The 13,854-nt window shown below is 39.8% G+C and overlaps 1 pseudogene; it reads right to left on the reverse strand.

The window, feature by feature from the left end:
- Nucleotides 1-2,986: 2,986 nt before the first annotated feature.
- Nucleotides 2,987-6,856, reverse strand: LOC112624365 (annotated as a pseudogene).
- Nucleotides 6,857-13,854: the final 6,998 nt, after the last annotated feature.

A 13,854-nucleotide genomic window follows, 5' to 3' on the forward strand; every position in this document is an offset into this window, starting at 1 on the left:
CTCTAACCCAGACTTACATGGGGATAGGAAAATTGAGTGCTTTGGAATGACCTTTTTCTGTCATTCTTTAGGTTTATGGTGTCATATCAAATGCGGTGTCATATCAAATATTCTGGTAGAAATTCATGATAGCTTATATTTTTTTAGGGACTAAAAGTTTTTAACGATCATTTCATCTTCCTTTTTTTTTGTTCTTTTACAGATGTTTTAATTTACTTCTCTGTTTTATTTGATTTAAATAATCTTAAGCTCTTCAGTTCAGATTTTCTAAAAACTCCCCCCAAACCAGACACAAATATGAATATTAATTGTAATTATTTATTGACTACTGAATGACTTGAAAACAATCTTTAAAATTGCTTTAAAAAATCACACATGTGTTTACAAAGGTAAGCTATGATGAAGAAATATTTACCAAAAAGAGCACTCTTAAATTTATTTTAAACATGCATCAAATAAATGTTAGAGATATATATATATATTTTTATACATGTACATTTATTTAATATGTATACACAGGAGCCTTCAGAATGATGACCCAACCTCCCAATGAGGCACGGAATCTTATATACCATCTTAAAGTAGTATAGAAAGGATGTTGGCTCAGAGCATGGCTGAAAACAGGTAATGTTAGATATATTTTATGCAAGATAATGTACTACAAGTGCTTGGTATAGACTAGGTACTGTGTAAACAATAGTATTTTATATCTATTGAGCACTTACTATTGCCAAGTACTTTATATGCATTTTCTCACTTAATTTTTTGGAACAACCTTATAAGGTGAGTATTTTCATTATCCCTACTTTATAAATGAGGAAACTGAGACTTAGAGAAGTTATGTGACTTGCCAAAGTTCAGAGAGCTGATAAATGACAGCTGAGACTCTAGCACAGGAAGCTGTACTAGAGTTCATTCTCATGACTATTACTTATAACATCTTCCCTCTTTCCCTTGATTGTCCAAAAATTATAAATAAAATATTATGTATGATGTTTACAATGTGTCTGAAATTTATTTCTTGGGAACTGACCATGTTCACTGTGAAAAAAATTTCAAATACCAAGGTCTCTAGCTTTTGTAAAACTTCATTGTAATACATAAGAGGGACCCACACATTTCAACTGCCTGTAATGTGGGGACACATGATTGTGAAGTAAATGAGATAACCTGACTAGGTTTCACCACAGGTGTCAACAGCCCTACTGGGCCACCAGATTCTATCCCTATCCTAGCTCTTTCTGGCACCATATGCTAACAGTTTGTGTCAATTTAATTATTGGGGCTAGGCTTTTGGGTCTTGTGGCTGCTGGCACATCTAAACAGTGTCAGTGGCTCCAACAATCGCCCAGTTAGTTGGCATCCTTTCATGGACTTGATCCAGAAAGATTGGCCACGAGAATACTGGAGACATGGTAACCACCTCCTGCCTCTGTTTTCCCAGATGGGAACATGTATGCAAATATGTATATCCTCATGCAGAAACCCACAGGCCAGTGTGCACATATTCACACAGGTACATAGCCATAGAGCTGACATAGATACACATAAATATGTATGTGCACATATGGACAGGCATGCATAGATATGTCTTTGCACATAAACACATGTACTAAGACATACAGATACACACATAACTGTAGATGAAAACACATACTCTCTAACACAAAGGTGACCACCTGTATGTGCACATACATATTTATGATGTGTATATATGTGAGGATGCATATCTATGTGTAAATGCACTCATGTTTGTGCATGTTTAGTGTGTATTTGTATCTGGGCACACATGAGTGCATATGTGAAAATCTATTTGTGTCTGTGTGTATGCTTGCTGTCTATGTATCTGTGTCTTTATAAGTGTAACTGAGCGTATTTCTACATGTAGGGATATCTTTGTATTCATGTTTGAGGATCTGCATGAATGTGTCCTTTCTTTTTGCCAGATTTCTCTTCCCCATTCCTCTTAAATCTCTTACCACCTAAATGTTTGTTCCCCATCTCTGTGCCTCCTCTATTCATTCTCTCACCAAACAAGCTTCTAAGCACCGGTCTCCCTCTGCCATCAGATTGGCTGCTTTAGGTGCACAGTTCTCTTCTCACCCTGTATTTGTTTTCTTCCCCTGCCTTTCTACCTCAGTCTTCTTCTGCCTGTTTTTGCTACAGTCTCATTGCTTGCTCACTTGGAGGCTAGGGCTGGTCTGCACTTAGCCTAAGTGAAAAAAAAAAAAAAATCCTAAACCCTGAAGGGGTCAGCAAATAATTATAGAAGAATATTATGAACTCAGCAGCTTCCCAGACCTTCATCTTCTCTCTGCACTTGTTTCTCAGTCGCTCATCAGGCTCCTGAAGAGGCAGGAGCAGGAGCTTCAGTGTCCTCATAGCTTTGTGAGGCAAAAGTCTAAGTCCAGTTCTGGCCTCTGCCCCTTACCCACCACTGGCTATAAATCACCACCACTGCCCTCCCTGCCTATAGGTGGGGGATTCTGCATAGACTAGACTTGGGATTTTTTTTCGAACTGGCTGTTTTTCTCTGTGGTACCCCCACTCTTCCACTGCCAACAGCATACACTCTGCAAGGGAAACCTGAGAAATGATTGTGAGTTCTCCTCAGAAAATAAGCATATCTTCCCACCCACAGCTACTTCAAGTGCCCATCAAACAAGAACCAGAATTATAAATAGTTACAACTTTACAATAATTGGCAACATATATACTATAGTATTTACAGCACCATAAATGCATCTGTTTCTCTGGTTAAGCAATCCCTGGGACAGAATAGTGTTCTGTGTTTGCCAAGGGAGACAGGGCCAATGCTCAGAACATGCAGGATATAGGGGCAGGAGGTGGCATGTTGTGGGGTCTCTGGTCAATCTGCAGGGCCCAGCTCCTCCATGAACAGTGGGCTGTAGTGAGAAGCTTGCCAAGGAAGGCATATCGACTAGAGTTAGACTCTCCCCATTCTTAGCCCTGTAGTCCTTTGGCCTCAGTCACAGGTGCTCGGAGTCCTTTCAGGGTGGACAAATGTTTCAATGTCCTTGGCCTGTCCTGATCCTACCTGGGGACCCAGGCTGCCCTGGCAGTGAGCTATCTGCTTTCTTAGGCAAAGCACCAGCAGTGTCAGCTTTTTCTTGCCTTTGTAGATCTGTTTGAGGTTGTTGATGAACTGAGCAAATTGCAGGTGGTCATCCTGGGGCAGCAGGAAGGTCTCCAGAGCCTTGCTTAGAAATTCAATGAACTTTCCATAGTGGCAAGAGCTGACGTGTATTAGGCGTGAGTTTGTAGTGCTGATATAATTATTGATGGTGTCATCAGCATCATTGGCAACGGGCACAATGGAGCTTTGTCAATGGACATGAACTTTCCAGAGCTACCACGGCCTGGAGTGCCAGCCACGCCAGGTGCAGTCACTGTGCAGTGTCACACACAGGATATCTGGAAGCACTGTGGCACAGTGCACACTCTTCATCACCAGGGGGATGAGAGCTGCCAGCTCATTCTTGCCCGGAGAGTGGCTGAGGGCACAAGCCCAGAGCACATCATTGATGGCTGTGTGGGTATCCTGGTTGTAGGCCAGGTTAAGATGGGTCATGGCCAGTGAGGCCAGCTTGAAGGCATGGAGCGGGTAGCCATGGAGCCCTGTGTAGTGGGTGATGGTGAACAGCTATGAATGGCTCATGCCACCAGCGTCAGCATCAGTGGCAATCTGGTAGGCTGCCTCAAAGGCAATGTGGTCTTCCTCACAGAGCGTAAGGGCTGACAGGGGCACAGGTCTGTGGATGCTTCATAGCACACTGCAGGGCCAGTGTGTGAACACAGCTAACCAGTTCCTCCCGCTGTGGATAGTCAAGACTGAGGCGCAGAATAGTGGTGTGGGATACGGCTGTGGCAGCTACAATACTAGTAGCCTCAGTAGAAGTGAAGAGTGTGTACCAACTCTGCAAGATGCTCACCAGGGCCCACACACCTGTCAGGGAGAGCCTGAGCTCAGCTGTGCCATCTGGGTCCTGATTCAGGTCTGCCCAGATTACCATTTGGGGTTTGAACTTGGCCTGCATAGATGAGTTCTCCCTCCTCCTCAGCAACTTTGAGATGATCTGAGGCAAACCAGGGAAAGGGAGCATCCCAGATGGCCAGACCCTGTTTGGGGTCTCTTGCTAACCCTTCCTTCCCTGGTTAGAAGGTTGTAGGTTTCTGCAGGTGCTCTTAGCCTCTCACAAGGATGGAGAAGTGGAGTCTGCGGTTTGCTTGCCCCCAGGCCAGGGTTGGAGATCTGCCAGGGGTTCTAGCTGAAGTGAGGCCTCTCAGGGTAGAGTCTTGTGCTAAGGGTCCTGAGCCTCCAAGTTGTCTGGGGTTGCTCACAAGCATGGACAAGGATGGGGAGGAAACTACCTGGCCCACTACCTCCCAAGGGAGCACTTGAGTATTGGCAGCTGAAAATTCACTGTCTTAGATACGTCTCTGATGAGGGGGTCATAGTTCTGCTGACCTCAGGATATGGTTCACGCAGTGAGAACAGGGCTTGGGTTGGCTGAACAGAGGCCATCATCTCCCACCAGCAGCCACATCCTTTCTTAGGCCATCAAGAATAGGAATATGAAAGCTCAAAGGATTCATTGTCCCATCCCAAGAGTAGGGCCTAGAAATTCCTTTCCCCTGGGGATAGACAGAAGTAGGAGAATCACCCACTTCTGTAGCACAGGTCACCAACCACCGTACCATCTCCTGGCATCTCCAGTTAAGGATCGATAAGGTCATCTGCATCACCTGTAACCCAAGTCCCAGGGCCACAGCGAGCAGGGTGCTCTCAGTACTACTGACAGTGGGAGTAGCAGTCTTGAATGCATTTGGGCCAGTGTGAAGATGAGAAAAGAAGAATGAATGTGCTTTTCTTCTGTATTGCTTCCAGAATTGTTCAGCGTCTCAGTGTCTCTTTTGGCAGCAGTCAGCATGGCAGAGGCCAGTTCACACTGCTGTGATACCATATGGTGAGGGTGGGATGTGTCACCTACAGAAGCTGAGTTTTCTCTGTTTCATTTTTTTTTTTTTTTTTTTTTTTGAGACGGAGTTTTGCTCTTGTTACCCAGGCTGAAGTGCAGTGGTGTGATCTCAGCTCACTGCAGCCTCTGCCTCCTGGGTTCAAGCGATTCTCCTGCCTCAGTCTCCCAAGTAACTGGGATTACAGGCATCTGCCACCATACCTGGCTAATTTTTTTTTTATTTTTATTTTTTGTATTTTTAGTAGAGATGGGGTTTCTCCATGTTGGCCAGGTTGGTCTTGAACTCCTGGCCTCAGATGATCCACCCACCTCAGCCTCCTAAAGTGCTGGGATTATAGGTGTGAGCCACTGTACCTGGCCAGAAGCTGAGTTTTCTAAAACAGGTAACCTCATGGCACGTAGGGCTAATTTATAAGACAGATCTGGATCATGAGGCAGCAGAGCTGAGAACAAATACTTGGCAAAGGTCTGCATGGGAACACTCTTTTAGTGGATGACTTCTCCCAGACTGCTCAAAGGGCCCCCTTCCAGCAGTAAGATACGCTGTTTGCAGTGTTTGCACTAGCTCGTCGTCAACCTGCAGCTCTTGGAGTTGGCCTAGGAGCTGCTCTTCCTTACGGGACACCTTCTCCTGTGCGTAGAGGTCTTCAGGCATTATTGTCTGTTGACCCAGGTTCATCAATGCAACTTCCAGGGTCAATGACAGGTAGGACTTACTAGTGTTTGGGGAGCCCGCAGCCACAGGTACATGTCGGTACACAGGAGTTCTGCTTTCATTCATATCTGACATCTCCAGATAGCCGTCATCATTCAGGCGGCAGGCCTCAGTCAAAGTGAGAAACAGGTAGTCAATGGGATCGGGGGTAGCCTACCTGGCCCTCCAGGTTTGTGATGGTTGTGGTTCCTCTCTGCAACAATTCTTTCTTCTCATGCTTGTAGATTTCCAGTTGCCGCTGTTGCTGCAGCTTCAGAGTATTAATAATGGTCACTGTGAGTCTGAGGGCCTCTTTTGGATAACCATGGGAATGTCGGGCATCAGCCCGAGCACAGGCTGTAGGCACATGCTCAAGCCACAGTGGCTGGCTTGGGGAATTAAAGAGTAGTCTTTCACTTTCGTGCTGGCAGACGGGAGCTGTGTAAACATCACTGCTGATTATTTGCTGTAGGTGGCTGTCCTGTCAGTGTAATTGATGACCCTCAATGGCTCTTGTGAGTATCGTACGTCTAGGTCTGGATAAGGAGTCTGGGCTGCAAATGGCATTCTGGGGAAGTGCATTGGTGATGTTGGGCAGCTCACATCCATAGTTTCCAACATCCAGGGGACAGACATCCAGGTCACTCCACTTCTGCAGCTGCTGTAGCCAGCAGTATTTCTCCTCCAGTTTGCAGTGTGGATTTAAAATTATGCACACCCATAAAGCCCCCAGCTCATTCCAGAGTTGCCTGACCTTGCCTATCAGGCTTGTTCCTTGCTGACTCCAGAGTGTGAGTCATGGATCAGCCATAAACTGCTCAGTTATTAGTATCAGTATCCTTGCTCCACTGGAATCTCTCATCCACAGTATTTCTTGAACCTTGGCAAATATTGAGTTGAGTTGCTTTCCAGAGTCACAGTAAGCCCCCTGGGAGAGAAATAACTTCACTTGCTCTTTCACCTCTTCTTCATCCAAATGCCAACAGTTCTCATTGTCAATGCTGGCCCCAGCTGTGGGGTCAGGAGCGCTGTTCACTTGGCTGATTTCTGAGTTGGAGGATAGAATCTCATCTGCCAGTTTCTGTGCAGTAGGAAGAACTTCAGTGTGGTAGTGTGACGTGATTAAATATCCAATGAAATTTTGTAGCTGGTCCCTATTCATCTGGAAAAAGGGTTTCAGAGATAGGAAGACACAAGTTTTTCTCTTCTTAAAAATTAGGAAATAAACAAAAAGTATATTTTCTTTTATTAAAAACTGAGTTTAAAATAATTATGATACTCATAAATACTTATATTTTCCCTTATAGTCTTTACATATTTAAATACTTTGACAGTGTTTTATTTTTATCATCATTACACATGGTTAACTGGTTCACTTGAATAGAAGAAGGGGAAAAAGTTGCTGTTCTGGAGAACATCTTCCCACTTCTGCATAACCCACATTTAACTTCTAAAACATTAATTACATTTGCAGTGAGGCAAACAGAAAGTGTTAGAAGGGCAGTCAAACCTCATGTATTAGGGATAAGCTGGTGGCCTTTGAGAGTGCAGAGAATTATGCTGTCCATTGCATATTATTTTTCATTAATGTCTTTGAAGAAGCTGTAACAATGCAGATCAGCTGATTCTACCTCCTTTAAACTTTCCCTCTTTCCCCCTTCCAATTGACCCTATGCCTCAGGTCACAAAATTTTTCACTGCCTATTATTGCAAAAATATTTTCACTGGCAATTCCCATGGTGAAGTCCAATGGCAGTGGTTCTCAATTGTACCTCTTAAAACTTATAACAGCATGGTTGCCATGTGCTTATAGCTGAGGAAATAATGGAATTCTAAATAGTTATCTAACAGTTTATTCCCGATCCATAATTATGTATACCAAAATAAATCTATCTCAATTTAATGTGGGGTGATACATAGCTTTACATATATAGTTGAAGTCTTTGTGAAAGCATGCAAATACATGTATGACTTTAACTTTGACAGTTACCCCAGCTGAGCACTATCAATTTGCTAAACTTATTTTAAAATACTTATTTAAATCTTGAATGTTGAACTCTTATCATCAGTATTTCCTGAAATGGCATTTAGAACCATTTGATCATGGTGTTTTTCCAGGACATTGTTTCTTCCTGCTTTTTGCCACTAGATGGGAGAAGCAGGTTAACAAAATGATATTTTTGGTGCTTCATTCAACTCTACCAAGAAACACCACATAACTGTGTTTAAAATACTGACAACCTCAGCATGCTTTTATTTATCTATTTTTACTGCATTATTCTTTTTGCATGAATACTGGGTCTAAGAACTGTATTTTTGTGGAGATTAATTTTTTTTTATTATTTCGATCACTGGAAATTTCAAAAGTAACCAAGAAAGAAAACAATTGCCAGCTGGAAGAGGAAAGCTAAGAATTACATAAAAATATCCACAACAGGTATGCCACAAAGTAATTCTTAGCATGCATTATTGCCAAGGAAGCACACGTTATTGCCCTTGTTGAAGACAGTAGACTAGGTGCTGTGAAACACACAAGAAATGACTCGGGTACAGCTGCTACTTATAAAATTTTTGCATTCTAGAAGAGAGCTAAGCAAGAGGTAAGCCAAATGAATTTATACATACTCTTAGAATAAGGTAGAGATGGATAAATATCAAAATCACAGATACAATATTTGGGATGCACATGGTAGGTGGGGAGGGAGGTTTGGAATATCACTTTTATCTGAGAACATGAGGGATCACTTCCTGAAGAAACTGGATCCTTGAAGTAGGAGGGGCAGAGAATAGCATTCCAGTGATAGAGGCAGAATGAACAAAGGCACAGAGGCAGGAAACGGCAATTTAAAAAAAATGTTTAACGACGAAAGGATAGTACATTTTAAAATAATTTAAAAGCTTACATAGAGAGGACATTGTAAGTGATACTTTTTAAGCAGATGATAGATACAGGAAGTATACTCACAAACTAAGGCACCATCTAAGAGAAGCACCCTAGATGCTGGGAAAGTGAAGTTTCAGCTTGGAAATGGAAGGTCACCCAAGTTGAAAGAACCTGGAAATGGAAATTCTAGCTTCCATTTGATGCCAGTGTTTTATCAGATGTAGGCTTACTGTGCACATGGGTCTATCAATTGTTGGGAAGATTCTATAAGGGAAATATAAGTTCTGACTTACAAAGGCAGCTTCCTATGGCTTCTATTCAACTTCAATAATCTTAAGCATGCTTGAAAGAAGATGAAGGTAGTAAACATTGTCATTTGACTCCAAGAAACCAATATTTAACCCGTAAGACTGCATGTTGTACCATCTACCTCCTTACCTAGCAGTATATTCATATGGATGATCAAATAATTCTATTCCAGCCACTAAAGGCAATGATCTTGAGCCCTGATATTATGAGTGGCTATAAAAGTATCCAGCTTTTAAATCCAACCACAGAATATGATTTTATGACCTTCTGTGGAAGTGTAGCTACAGGTTAACTAAAGGTTATAAAGTAATATTTCCTTTTTATAGTTCTGAATTCACTGGCTTGTAATTTCAGAGATCACCTTGTTCTAGAGTGGGACAAGCTTTACAGTATTATAATTTTGTATAACCCAATGAGGACCTTGTAACTTTTTCTTTTCTGAATTCAGATTTTTATATTTTTTCTATGATATTGTTTGTGTCTAGTTCACCATTTTAATTGCTAAAATTACGTGTAGGAGACTATACAATTCTTTTGGCTCTGGAGTAAAGACTTCATATCATTTTAAGTCTCATTTACCTACTTTGTTTTATATCTTGCTTACAAGTAAGATGCAGTTAAAACTTAAATATTATTTTACATCTTAATGGGTAAAAATGCTGTTCATTAAATCTTACTTAAATTTGATATATGTGTGATACTATATAGGATTATTAGATTACCTAAAAATTATATATATACATATATATCATTTCCAATTAATAAATTTTGATTATAAACCTCACTTTTTATTATAAAAATCACTTTGTATCAATAGCTCTCTCTATATGCTTATTTTTCTGAATTCAAAGTTAATATCCTAGTGATTTTAACATACCTACATCATCCATGTTTGAACCTAATTAGATAAAGTTAATAATTTTATTTTGCTGACCCTTCCCATCCTTTATGAAATACAAGCTGATTGTCCTACAAAGAGGAGATGCCAGTTTGATTTTATGATATTTTCTGCCTATCTACAATTAAAATCTCTAAAAACACATAACTCAGTAGTAGTATTAGATATAAAAATATGTAATTTCAAATGGATTTGTCAGAAGGATAAAAAAAGGGCCACAGAAACCTACATGAATTATTATTTATCTCTTAGGGCCCTGTATATGTAGGCAAGGTAGTGAATAGAGGCAATTACTTGAAAAAGGTGGGCAAAATGTAAAATACTATATTAGAAGAAATGATACAGCAAGGAGTTTTTAGCCTACTTACCCAAACTGTGTATTTACATTGATTCTATTGACCCAATATAATCGCACAACTCTTGTAATTCTTTGACCTTATAGGTGAAAGGGTAACATCTTGAAATAAAATTCTCTAATTCTGATACAACTCAGCCCTAACTTTAATGCTGCTTGGTTTCCTATTATTCTGATTGGAAAATCATTAGTAATTTTCCTGCAGAGAGTTTTAAAAATGAAATCTGTCAATAAAGGTTATACAGCTAAACAAAACCTGTCCACTGAAAGAGTGTTATCTTCTCTTTTATTGACTTTTAAAGTGTATTTCTTCCAGTTTAGAGAAATTTAATTCTGCTTTGCAGGAATCATAGCATTTTTGGCCAAATAAAACCTCTTTGTCACTATAGGTTGTAGGATATTCCTCTGTGAAAAACTGATTTAAAAAACAAAAAACAAAAATCAACTCATCAGGTCAAATTCTGTTTTATGTAGTAAGTGCTGGCATCAAGTGGGAATTTCATGAATTTAACAGAAAGCAGACTAAGCATTTGAGAATTTGGTAAGCATCAAGCTATTTTAGAATACAGCAGCAGTTGAGCATTAGGGTGCCTAAAAATGTGTGTGTGTGTGTATTTGCATTGAGCTTTATTTATACATAAAGTAGGTTTTGTAAAATAGGAATCTTGCTTAAGAAGTTTCACACCAGAGAACATTTGATTACCAGAATTTTAAAAATGTGTTATTTGTCCACATACACTCATTTTATTGTGTTCCATACATTTTCTGGTTAACATTTGATATTTCCAAATTACATAACCAAACAAGTGAAATGTCATACTAAATTTAAAATTATTTTGACATTTTGAACTTTTACTGAAGATGACAGTTTTATTGAAATTTGCAAGTTGCTAGAAGAACATCTTTGACCATGTTGGGATATTAGAAAGAACATAATCTACTTACAAAAAGAGGAAAAAAAATAAATATAATACATTTAAAAAATCATTCTAATTCCATTTCTAAGCAAAAGTAGCTCAGAGCTAGGCACAATTTGAGCATGTTTAGGAGCAAAAGAACAATCATACCACTGACTATACGGAGTTTTAAACTTTTTTGTACATAAATTTCTTCTGCTTTTATGATGGGATAGTTTTCTAAATGGCTGTTTAGACCAATGTTTTGTCATAATTTATTCTTGGCTTTAAATTTTGTTTTCTTTTCTTTAGTCAGAGTCAGTTTGGTTAATTTTCTCTGCATAATGGGGAAAGAATAATTACAAAGACATGAATGTATTCTGCACTAGGAAATTCAAGAAGTATTATGTTGTAGTGAGAAAATAAAGAGTTCTATTGAATTGAGGTCAATTGTATTCTTTAAGATCCTTTTGTTTTATGAACATTGCATAAGAATCATTCGAAATCAAGACTATAACTTTGAAAATAAAACCTTACCAGTGTAGTTAGGAGAAATCGGGATAGAAATAAAGAATAAATAAATAAATAAAATAAATTGGATTAAGACTTCAGATTTCTCAGAGTATTTTGGTTTTTCTGTACATCTTCCAGCGCGATTTTTCTAAAACATAAAACTTGTCAGTAAATTCCCTGTTTACAACCTTCAGTGGTCCACATGGCTTCAGTATAAATTCGAATGTCAGGCCAGTGATCTGCACCCTTTCTGCCAACATCACTTTTTTCACCACGCCCCATCCACCGTGTCCCTTATGCTCGGTTTATCTCCTATCTCCCCTCAGCTTTCTCATGGTTCTGGGCTTTTGTTCATGCTATTTCCTTCATTTGTAACATAATGGTTTTCTTTCCTGTTCTGTTCCTGCACATCCTGTGAGGTCTTTGCTGGCACTCCCGTGTTGCAGGCCGAAAGAGTGAGGGTCGTGATCAACTCAATATACCACTGGAGGCCACATGAGTAAAATGTAAACAGTAAACTCTTCTCCTAAATGCAGAATGTTGGCAAACTGACAAACTGCGTCTGCCGCCCAGAAGGACTGCTGAGGGCAATCACAACCCAGGTGCAAGTGGTTCTCACCATTAGGCATAATTGAAGCCTGTTAGTAACAATATGAATCTGCGATCAATTAAGCAGCTGACCAATCGTTACCTCCTTCTCCTTGCTCTTGTTACCCAATAAGGGCTGTAGATGCTTAGGCCGCTGCCTTTGCTCACTAGAAGCGGGGAGTCTTCTTCTCTTCTCTCTTCTTCCCCATGCTAGCCTTTCCTTAAAATAGTTACGTTTGTCTTAAGTTTTAATTTCTTCTTTAAAACAGTTTCTTTTGTATTAAGTTTTCATTTCTGCGTTCGTCCCTTCGTTCAGTCTTGTATTGACTGTCTCAAGCAGTAACAGTAGTAACTGCTGTAGCGACGGTCTCGGGTAGTAACCCTGGCAGCGCGCTCTTGCAGTTCCCACCGTCAGAACTAGAGGTCCCGTGCTCTGTGTGCCCCTACTTCTATTAAGGCGCTTTTCATGCTGTTTTCTCACATGTTGCTCACATTTGTGTGCTTTTCCACTAAATTGTGAGTCATCTAAGTCCAAGGGACCGGTCTTGTTTTTGTAATTTCAACATCTAGAACAAAAAAGTCATGCTTACATAGAGTTTATTAATTGATTAGCACTTGCTAAGCATTTAATGTATACCTAGGTCAGAACAACATTCTAATACATTTTGGGAGGGCACATAAGTCAGCAGCTAGCATAGAATGTAAGCAATAAATGCTAACTGATGCGATTACTTTCAGCTTTCAAAAAATTGAAATTAAAGTAGGCAAAATAAGCATCCATAAGATAGTTACATTAAATATATGTATTTTCCTTTCTTGTGCAACTCAAGTTCCAGGAGGCTTTTTTGTTTTTTTCTTTTTTTTAGACGGGTCTCACACTATTACCCAGGCTGGAGTGTAGTGGCGCGATCTCGGCTCACTGCAATCTCCGCCTCCCGGATTCACGCCATTCTCCTGCCTCAGCCTCTCCGCGGTAGCTGGGACTACAGGCGCCCGCCACATGCCGGGCCAATTTTTTGTGTTTTTACTAGAGACGGGGGTTTCACCTTGTTAGCCAGGATGGTCTCGATCTCCCGACCTCGTGATTTGCCCGTCTTGGCCTCCCAAACCAAGAGGCTTTTCTGACTACTCCAACTCATATTTATCTCCATGTTTTTATTACCTTTCTGTGTATTCCAGTCAGGTTCTTAATGCTTTTTTTGAACTATTTATTAGTTTATAGATGTGCATTTTGGTTTTTTCCCCTAATAATAAAGATTATGACTTTTTTAAGGGCAGGGATTACATCTTCAGTTCTTTGAATTTCCTTTATAGAACCTAATGAGCAGCTGCATATAGTCTATTCTCAAATTGTTTGTGGCATGAATAAAAACATGTTTATGTTGGTAAACCTTGTAAACATAGGTAATGTACCTGTATTAAGTCACAACAAGCAACTCTTCAAAAATTTTTTTTGTAGAAATTTTGCTATGGGTAAAAACATTTTAATGCAATTAATATAATTTTTAAAAATGTAATGAAGTATTCATTGCCTTGAGGATATTGGTAAAAATATTATTTGCTTAATTACATCAAGACCAGGGGAAGAAGAAACACACTGCTTTACTTATATCATGGTATTTGATCTTCTGTCTAATTTTAGTATTTGGAATATAAAATTAACACAACATGGAACAGTACACCAGTGATGCACAGGCCTGTGACTCTCACATTTAAA

The sequence above is a fragment of the Theropithecus gelada genome, chromosome 5, assembly GCF_003255815.1.
Source record: "Theropithecus gelada isolate Dixy chromosome 5, Tgel_1.0, whole genome shotgun sequence".
Lineage (NCBI taxonomy): Eukaryota > Metazoa > Chordata > Mammalia > Primates > Cercopithecidae > Theropithecus > Theropithecus gelada.